General features: G+C 31.9%; 1 long non-coding RNA gene across 1 annotated transcript; it reads left to right on the top strand.

Moving 5' to 3' along the window:
- The first annotated feature begins 1,273 nt into the window (after positions 1-1,273).
- LOC143074513 (uncharacterized) lies at positions 1,274-8,813 on the top strand. Its single transcript, XR_012977904.1, has 8 exons — positions 1,274-1,413; positions 2,405-2,646; positions 3,093-3,388; positions 4,272-4,567; positions 4,848-5,050; positions 5,790-5,982; positions 7,490-7,516; positions 8,565-8,813. It is a non-coding gene; the product is annotated as an uncharacterized LOC143074513 (long non-coding RNA).
- The last annotated feature ends 2,110 nt before the right edge of the window (positions 8,814-10,923 follow it).

Here is a 10,923-nt window from a genome sequence, read left to right as displayed (position 1 = left end):
GGAATAAAGGAAAAATCCGAGTAGAGGACGGATCCGAGTAGAGGACGGACGCAGAAAGAAAATTATGCAATGGAGTGATACTTCAAATCCATTAAAAATCAAAGACATCGGAATATCAACTGGCTTTGGATCAACTGAAAAATTGTAATTTCCGTGTTAAGGTATCTGCTTTCTGTTTTATATTTGTCAAAATATAATTTCTTTTAAGGAAATGCGATTACGTTTGTTTCAGGTGAGTTCGTTGATAACAAATCTCCTTCAAACCCAATTTGACACTTTCAGGAGGGTCTGGATTGGGTTAACAGAGTAGAATAATGGGGATAGAGAATACTGGGGAAAATGTGAGGATAAATGGCAAAATAAATAAAGAACACAGACAAATAAGGCCAAAAAATAAAGAATAGAAAATAAATGTTTGCTAAAATATACAGAATAGGGAATAATGGGCAGAAAATAAAAAAAAAAACAATACAGTAAAATGACCTAAAGAATTAAAGAAAACTGAAATGACGGACCCCAATTGAAACCCTCATTTAGTTGTTACGATATACAGGAGCTTGATTTTCCTATTTCGCTTTCCTCGATAAAGGTTTGATGTGTATCAGGCGCGGTATTTATTTTCTGTGTAGAGGTTTGAAGACTGGAATGTCTTTTGTATTGAAGGGGAGCATGCTGTTTTCTTTTTTTCTTCGACTAGTGCGATTTGGATGTCTCATATGCCTCTTTTTTCTACTGACGTAAATAACATGTATATCTTAATAATTGATTGGTTGTAAAATTAAGGAGGAATTGTTTTAAGGGTATGTGGTTTCGCTGTAAAACATCTCTGCGTCCTTTTTAAATGCATTCAACTAGGCAAATTTCCTTTTCCTTCCACATTATTATTTCTTTATGGCGTCTATTATAAATAATGAAAAAAAAACTATTTTTTACTCCCTACTATATTTATTAGTAGTACGTTGTGCATGACATCGCTTAATAACACTCTTGACCCTATTTATTTACATTTCTTGATGATAGAACCTCCACTATTATCAAAGCCATAAGCTTGAGACTACACAGAGTCAGGGATAATTTTTAACATATATTAAATCTAGACCATCCCATTAGTTGAAATGACGTAGATGATAAGAACTAGAAGTCACCGTGCGATCTTCTTTAATAACCAAAACCTTTACCTTATACTAGTAGTTAGCTATTCAAGCAAGTTCGATGGCCCTCTTCTTCATCTGTAAGTGGTGTTTCAATTTAATTTCTAAATGTTAATAACAATTTCTCGCTATGATGGTTTGTTTGTCTATACACGCACACCAAGTGATTGCAAGGGAAAATGTCACATACATGGTACATGCGAAAGAGGAAGATGTAGATGTAAAAAAGGATACACAGGAGATGGCATCAACGTTTGTTCCAGTAAGTACCGTTTACCAAAATGAAAAAGGCATCATGCTATGTATATTTCAGCTAGAGATATTGTGAATTTGAAGAATAAAGACTTGTCCACATCTGAGGATGAATTTCATTAAATTGAACCAAAGAGGATACTGTGGTGTATTTAATGCAGCATCTTTCAATTTGTATTTGACTTAAATCAAAGGTTGCAAGATTTAAAAAAAAAATATCTGATCTGGTTTGATGGCTAATACATTTTTAAAAGACCGAACAGTTGAGTTTCAACATACCCTCGGGTTATGGTTCTATTCTTCGCATTGATTACATAACGTGACTGTAATAACATTGATCTTACTTGGTTTTTTTGTGTATTCAAACGTTAATACATTAACCCATTGTTGTTACTTTCGTCACTTCCTCGGAAGTGTTTTTGTCATTAGAGTTACCACACATGGTTGGAAAACATCTAAGCGTTTACGCCATCGTTTAAACTTGACACATCGCCAGTCTATCACCTGAGGTTTGGATTTTTTTTTTGTTTTGTGTCGTTATTCATAGCAACAATGGTCAGCTTATTTCCACGTGTCATTCCATTTAGTTCTATATCGAACAAAAAGTTTTAGTGTTCGTTTTGTACTAGATACCTTATCATTTGACGGCGTTGAAAATTAAGCATGATGCATTGCTGAGTATGAGAAAGAAAGATAATTGTCTTGATTTTGGTGGACGATTTTATATCTTTATCACAGTTATAATTCAGGAAAGTTAAACGAGATGGAAATACAAACCATAGTTATATACTTTCATAGTTATATTATATTATTTATGGATAATAAATTTTATTAGAGAATTTGCATACACATGTAGCAAAGGTTACAAAATCTCGTTTAAGTTCAGTTGAGTTATTAATTAGTCAATTTTTTCAACGTCATTCTAACAGCTGTATGATAATTTGCAGATATGTTGTTTCTTATAATGAACTTAATATGTTCTGTACATTCTCTATCACCAGAAAGCTGTACATGTTCAGCGAGCGGCGATCCACATTACAGAACTTTCGACGGACAAGTATTACATTTCATGGGAACATGTAAATATACTTTGTCTCAGTATGTTAATCCAAGCAGTAGATGCAGATTTCATGTTCAAGTCAAGAATGAAAACAGAGGAAATACACAAGTCTCATTTACAAGGTCTGTTCATGTAGTCGTTAGAAAGACGAAGATTGACTTGTTAAAGAATAACGTTGTCAAGGTAATATCTTAAATTCAATATTGATATAATAAGCTAATGGGCCAAAAGATAAAAAGGGATATTCAAACTCAGGAATCGAAAATAAACTTACAAAAAAAAACGATCAAGAGACAAGAGAATCTTTAATTAAGATTATAGAAAAAAGATAAGAAATAAGTAAAGAGGGTGGCAATTCTTCCGTGCAGATACCCCCCACCCACTCTTCACGCCCTTTAGTAAATACATACTCTTATAAAAAGAAGCGGAAGATACGAAAGAAACAGTGAAGATAACTGACAACATCATAACAAATGTATAAAAGTGTTGATCGTGCAAACATTTTCAGAATGGAGCACTTCAACGCTTCCTACAAAATGTGCGTCTGTAAACATTCTTATACCCCAATAAAATTACAAATAGAAGCATTCATTTCTTAATTGGTTTTTCAAGTTTGTTTACATTTGTAGGTGGATGGAATTAAAATATATCTACCATATAAAACTAGATATTTCAGCATCATATATTCAGGACGTTATGTGAGACTAAACACTACATGTAAAGTTTTGATTACATGGGACGGGAACAGCGCAGTAACTATATCGGTACCGAGTCATTTCAGCCGGAATTTAATTGGCTTGTGTGGAAATTGTAATGGCATTAAAGATGATTTTAGAACAAAAGATGGTTTGGACGTGCGCACAAAACCGGACAAGTTTACGCTTATTGGTGAAAGTTACCTGATTCGAGAAGGCACTAGCAAAAAGTTAGTGTATAGCACACGTACAGTTATACAGAGAAGAGATTTAGAGTATTGTCAATATCAATATCAAATACATAAAAAATAATTCAGAACTTAATATAATAGCACGAAACAATACTGAATATCTGTACAGAATGATACGGCCAAACCGCTCTAAACCAAAATAAAGAATTTTGGAAAAAAGTTTTATTTTTGGCCTTTATAAGTGCTTTGTAGTTGAATTTTTTCACAATGATGAAAGAATGAGCAAAATAAAAAAAAAAAAAAAAATACATGATCTCAAAACTTGATTAAAGTAGTGGAATATTCTATTATTCTGTTTTTGCAGGTTTTTGTTTTCTTTTTCTGTTCTTTTTTGCCATATTGTTTGGTCATTTAGGTTATACCATTGGGTATTACATAAATAGTTAATAGTTAGAACATGGGAAATTTTAATATATTGATAGGATTAAATGTATCATTATAACGTATATGATTACTGAACGCTATTTGGCATACATGTCAGAGATTTAGCTAGCGATAAAACCAGGTTTAATTAATCGTTTTATACATAAGAAAATGCCAAGTCATGAATCTGACCGTTTTTTTCATTCGTTTATATATTTGAGATTTTAATTTTTCCATTTGATGATGCACTTTTCGTTTTGAATTTTCTTGGAGTTAGGTATTTTTGTTATTATTTCTTTTTTATTGATGTTTTTTTCATTAATTCTTATTTATTTCGTCATTAATTTTAAAAACTGTTATTAGTTCGTGTCTCAAGATGTGTTGCCATTAAGCAAACAAATAACAGAAATGTTCCTAAATAAACAAGTGCCTGCCTGAACTAAATCATGATCAAAATTATAAATCGTATGTCTACATGATTTTTCTAAACTCAATTTAGGTGTGGAGTGACATCCCCGCCGGATCCTTGTACGTCAGCACTGAGAAACAAAGCGAATAGAAACTCCGCCTGCGGGCAGTTAAATCCAGCTAACCCAAGCAGCTCGTTCAAATACTGCTCACAAGTAGACACGGCATTAGTTCAAGATATATATAACACTTGTATATATGACTACTGTGAATACAGTGATCACCCAGATATAGTAAATACAATTGTTTGCGAAGCTGCTGAAGGCCTAGAAGAAAGATGTGAAAACATGGGTGTTAGTATATCATGGAGAACAAAACAATTTTGTCGTAAGTGTGCTGTTCCAAATTTATATCTAGTGTAAACGATAAATCACCCTTTTAGAGTTTAATTTTTAAGAATCCTAATGTTGATTTCGTCACTGTGATTATGTCAAAATATGAATAATTTTCAAACAATAAATTTTGGTAACGATGTTTTATTCGATTATCGAAAATGTAAATATGTCATTTGTACCCCAGCTCCGTTTGTTTTTGCATGTAATCTATAAGTATTGAAATGGCATGCATTATATCTGCAATTACAACTACATTTATTATTTTTGAATAGCTTTTATATGTGAAGGCAATATGGAATACAGTAGTTCTGTAAGTGGATGTCCAGCCACATGCGTTGATATACATGCCCCCAAAACGTGCAAACTACCCCCATCAGAAGGATGTCAGTGTAAAAAAGGATTTGTACTAAGTGACATCAAATGTATACCGATAGCTCAGTGTAGTTGCAAGCTATCTTCCGGTGAATACTTTCCAGTAAGATATTGAATTTTAAAACTCATAAAGATATCAAGCGGATTAATCTGGAAAGACAGACGCGCGATTCATACTTATCAGACTCATTACTGGCACTGAAACAAAAACCTATTGTGTCAGAAGTTCGGAATCATAGGTTTCTTTTCCTACGATGCTGGGTAAAATATTGTGCCCTATAACACCCATTTTTCTTTTCATATAAGACTTCAATAGCACATAAAAGGTCATTAACCAAACTTTAAGCCGATTCTAGATTTATTTTCTATCGATTTGAGACCCAAATAAAACTAATGTAAATATAATGTAAAAGTCTGAGTCAGCCTAAAGCTTTTCTTACCATAACAAAAATAAATATCTCGAAAAGGAGCTCATAACCTATCAATATTGTTAACTTATTTTGTTCCTTAACTGATGTTCTTTCGACTAATAGTATTAATATTAAATTCAAGATTTTATTAATTTCACCTATGTACATCCTTAAGTGTATTGAATAATTTAACATTACAAAATAAGATATGTATTCATATTATTTCAATGGAAAGATTTGTTACTCTCATTTCGGTTTTTGAAGGCGACCTTATATGCATCATATATATTTTTATGGAAGTACACCGTTTAGTTTACTACTCGTAACAACGATTGTGTCGAATTGAGAACGATACATCCAAATTGAGATTTGAAGCTCATTTGATACTTCCATATTCAGCTGTAAAATACAATATTGTCTTTTTGCAATTAGATTGATACAGAAAATACATCCAGAGATTGTGGGACGGTGTCCAGATGCGTTGCCACAAAATCAGGTGACGCAAACATGCAAGTCATTAGACGTCAAAAATGTAACAGGAATGCACAATGTAAAATACTCAATGGCGTTTATGATTGTGTTTGCGAAGAGGGTTTCAAAGGAGATGGAATCAAACAATGCAAAGGTACTGACATCTTTTATATCTAAATAGACGTATTTATCCTAATATACAAATTTGTTCTGCATTACTTAAAATCACATAAGTGCCGGCATAATTTGCATCACAATTTAAACCATTTGCCGTCATAATTTAAAATTAATTGTTGAATGACGTCAAAAGGTTATTAGGTGATAAAATACTAAAACTGTAAATACGTTAATAGTTGTGTGGTTTTACCGTCGTAATGTTGAATAATAAAGATAATGTGAAGTTCAGGTTAAAATATAGATAAGCTTTAAAAAGAAAATATATTAATCATCACAATATACATTTTGACCTTACCTCAATCTGGTGATGCAAAGCACAATTTGGTTCATTATTTTTCTGATTTTAAAAAGCTGCAAACTGTATTTATTTTCCTTTGAAATTATGTTTTTTTTTCTTCTTCCGGTTTTTCATATTTTTCTTTATTCTGAGACAATAATGATATTCCACTCCCAGCATATATTGAACAAAAGTTTAGACTAAAGACAGACGACATCTGCTACTTTTGTATCACATTAGTATCGTAGCGTGATTATGGCTGGAAATTTTGTCTTAGAACCATTTCTTACTAGAAAAAAGTCTAACAAAAACCCTAAACTCCAAGGTAAATCTAAAAGGTGGAAGCAAATAAGAACTGACGAAATCAAACGTCATCAAACAATGGAATTAGTGAAAAACATCTCTTATTTTTCTGACTTGTCTGAGGAAAATGGTGGTTTAAACCTGTTTTCTAGCTCCTTTAAACCAAACAGACACAACAACAATAAAAACTATATATAAAGTTTTATTTCTTCTAATTGTTTAATGAAAAAACAAATTAAAAAGGAACCATGTTCTCGTGATTTATGCTTTGTTTATCAAAATAATACAAAAATGGTATTCAAAGGAAAGCCACAACCTGTTACAGAAAAAGTGAAATTAAATCGTGTTTTGTAGATCAGTTGGTCAGGATAAATTTCAGCATGTGTATATTTCTTTGAAATGTTTGTAAGGCTTTCTTTTGAACACAGCATAATCAACTACATCGGATTCAATAAATAGTCAACACCCGTTTGTCTTTGTAGAATTTTCCTAATTGTTTTTTTTTTCTTTTTATTATTATTTATATTTAGACGGGGACAGGAGTTGATCCTTACATATTTTTTATCTGAATACATCACAACAGTAGTATTGAATAGGATATGCAGATTTATCTTTTGGAGTGATTGTTACCCAGTAAACGATACGGATCTTTGCACATATGACTGTCATATAGTGGCATGAATCTGCACACATTTTAGCGATAGTTTACAATTTGTTGACTGTTCATTGATATGTATAGAAAATAATCATATTTAATATTTAAGCAATGTGTACGAACTTTAACACATATCTTTATAAATTATCTTCATCAAACCTTTAGGGGAAATATGTATAAAATATATAAATGGGATTATTCTTCGAAATTTAAATTAGAATAAAGTGTATTTATATTTTCTATACAAAGCACCTGAAGATCCAGAAGATGTTGATGGTGAGTATGTTCTCCAAATTAAGTGCAAATTAAAACAGACAATACCACGGTCAAAAATTTACAAACAAAAAGTGAAAGAACAAACATAGATATGGGAAATTTCACTATGACGAAATATTTATTGTTGGAAGAGGGGCGAAAGATACCAGAGGGACAGTCACACGCATAGATCGAAAATAAACCGACAACGTCATGGCCAAAAATGAAAAAGACAAACAGACAAATAATAGTACACATGACACAACATAGAAAACTACAGACTAAGCAACACGAACCCCACCAAAAAATGGGGGTGATCGCAGGTGCTCTGGAAGGGTAAGCAGCACTCGTCGTGTTGCTCATGTTATTACAAACCGGTAAATAATCTAACTCGGTAGGTCATATTCATGAAAAGGGAAGGGGATTGTAGTTGGAAAATTTATTATAAACTAATTTATATATAATGGTATCTTTTTTACTCAAGAGTTGAGTATTTCGACATAACTTTGTGGCAACTCAGAGTTACTTTCATCATATACACTTTAAAACAACTTCAGGAAAATTAATGCAGCTTTTGAACAAGTAATGTTCAAACTTATTCATACTATATTCAAAATATTATTTTTAACGTCAAGTAATAGAACTTCATGCATGGTCTTTTACGAGTACAATATATCTCGTTTAAATTCGATTTACTTTTTGTCATTTCGAGCCTTCATTCGCTTGCAATATATAGCTATGTCGTATATTTGTTGAACATTGTCGAAAATCTAAAGTTGCTAACGTCTACGTCATTTTGGTCTCTAGTGAAGAGTTGTTTTATTGGAAATCATACCCCACCTTTTTATATAATCTTGTTATTAAAATCGGAACACATATGTTGCCCGAAGAATGACAAAGTGATTATCAGGATTTTGATGCTTGTGAAAATTAAACAAATATAACTGAAATCGATCAATTGCTGAAGTAAATCTTAGTGTGTTGTTCTCTTAACTTTATTTGCTATGTCGTTGTATTGCAGGCTCAACGACGTATAAACCACATCTCAATTTATTAATAAATATTTCAGAATGTCGAGAATCCACTAAGGGTACGGAATACAAAGGTCGAATTAGTTTGACACACACTGGGCGTTCCTGTCAGTATTGGGGACGGCAATATCCACACAAACACTCGTATAGCAAGTTTAAAACGGAACATAATTACTGTAGAAATACTGACAACAGCGGCGCACAACCATGGTGTTATACAAATGATCCAACCACACGTTGGGAATATTGTAAGATACCTATGTGTGGTAAGTTAACTTGCTTTATCATGTATTAATTTTAAATCATCGCATTACAATATATATAGAATTCGTAATATAAAAATCATTATATTGTTCGTTTTTTTTTAAATATAATATTGTCAGAGTTACTTTCATCATATACACTTTAAAACAACTTCAGGAAAATTAATGCAGCTTTTGAACAAGTAATGTTCAAACTTATTCATACTATATTCAAAATATTATTTTTAACGTCAAGTAATAGAACTTCATGCATGGTCTTTTACGAGTACAATATATCTAGTTTAAATTCGATTTACTTTTTGTCATTTTGAGTCTTCATTCGTTTGCAATATATAGCTATGTCGTATATTTGTTGAACATTGTCGAAAATCTAAAGTTGCTAACGTCTACGTCATTTTGGTCTCTAGTGAGGAGTTGTTTTATTAGTAATCATACCCCATCTTTTTATATAATCTTGTTATTAAAATCGGAACACATATGTTGCCCGAAGAATGACAAAGTGATTATCAGGATTTTGATGCTTGTGAAAATTAAACAAATATAACTGAAATCGATCAATTGCTGAAGAAAACCTTAGTGTGTTGTTCTCTTAACTTTATTTGCTATGTCGTTGTATTGCAGGCTCAACGACGTATAAACCACATCTCAATTTATTAATAAATATTTCGGAATGTCGAGAATCCACTAAGGGTACGGAATACAAAGGTCGAATTAGTTTGACACACACTGGGCGTTCCTGTCAGTATTGGGGATGGCAATATCCACACAAACACTCGTATAGCAAGTTTAAAACGGAACATAATTACTGTAGAAATACTGACAACAGCGGCGCACAACCATGGTGTTATACAAATGATCCAACCACACGTTGGGAATATTGTAAGATACCTATGTGTGGTAAGTTAACTTGCTTTATCATGTATTAATTTTAAATCATCGCATTACAATATATATAGAATTCGTAATATAAAAATCATTATATTGTTCGTTTTTTTTTATAAATATAATATTGTCAGAGTTACTTTTCATCATATACACTTTAAAACAACTTCAGGAAAATTAATCCAGCTTTTGAACAAGTAATGTTCAAACTTATTCAGACTATATTCAAAATATTATTTTTAACGTCAAGTAATAGAACTTCATGCATGGTCTTTTACGAGTACAATATATCTCGTTTAAATTCGATTTACTTTTTGTCATTTCGAGCCTTCATTCGCTTGCAATATATAGCTATGTCGTATATTTGTTGAACATTGTCGAAAATCTAAAGTTGCTAACGTCTACGTCATTTTGGTCTCTAGTGAAGAGTTGTTTTATTGGTAATCATACCCCATCTTTTTATATAATCTTGTTATTAAAATCGGAACACATATGTTGCCCGAAGAATGACAAAGTGATTATCAGGATTTTGATGCTTGTGAAAATTAAACAAATATAACTGAAATCGATCAATTGCTGAAGAAAACCTTAGTGTGTTGTTCTCTTAACTTTATTTGCTATGTCGTTGTATTGCAGGCTCAACGACGTATAAACCACATCTCAATTTATTAATAAATATTTCGGAATGTCGAGAATCCACTAAGGGTACGGAATACAAAGGTCGAATTAGTTTGACACACACTGGGCGTTCCTGTCAGTATTGGGGACGGCAATATCCACACAAACACTCGTATAGCAAGTTTAAAACGGAACATAATTACTGTAGAAATACTGACAACAGCGGCGCACAACCATGGTGTTATACAAATGATCCAACCACACGTTGGGAATATTGTAAGATACCTATGTGTGGTAAGTTAACTTGCTTTATCATGTATTAATTTTAAATCATCGCATTACAATATATATAGAATTCGTAATATAAAAATCATTATATTGTTCGTTTTTTTTTAAATATAATATTGTCAGAGTTACTTTCATCATATACACTTTAAAACAACTTCAGGAAAATTAATGCAGCTTTTGAACAAGTAATGTTCAAACTTATTCATACTATATTCAAAATATTATTTTTAACGTCAAGTAATAGAACTTCATGCATGGTCTTTTACGAGTACAATATATCTAGTTTAAATTCGATTTACTTTTTGTCATTTCGAGTCTTCATTCGCTTGCAATATATAGCTATGTC

Source organism: Mytilus galloprovincialis, chromosome 5 (genome assembly GCF_965363235.1).
Source record: "Mytilus galloprovincialis chromosome 5, xbMytGall1.hap1.1, whole genome shotgun sequence".
Taxonomy (NCBI): Eukaryota; Metazoa; Mollusca; class Bivalvia; order Mytilida; family Mytilidae; genus Mytilus; species Mytilus galloprovincialis.
This window is presented reverse-complemented; position numbering and strand designations above follow the sequence as displayed.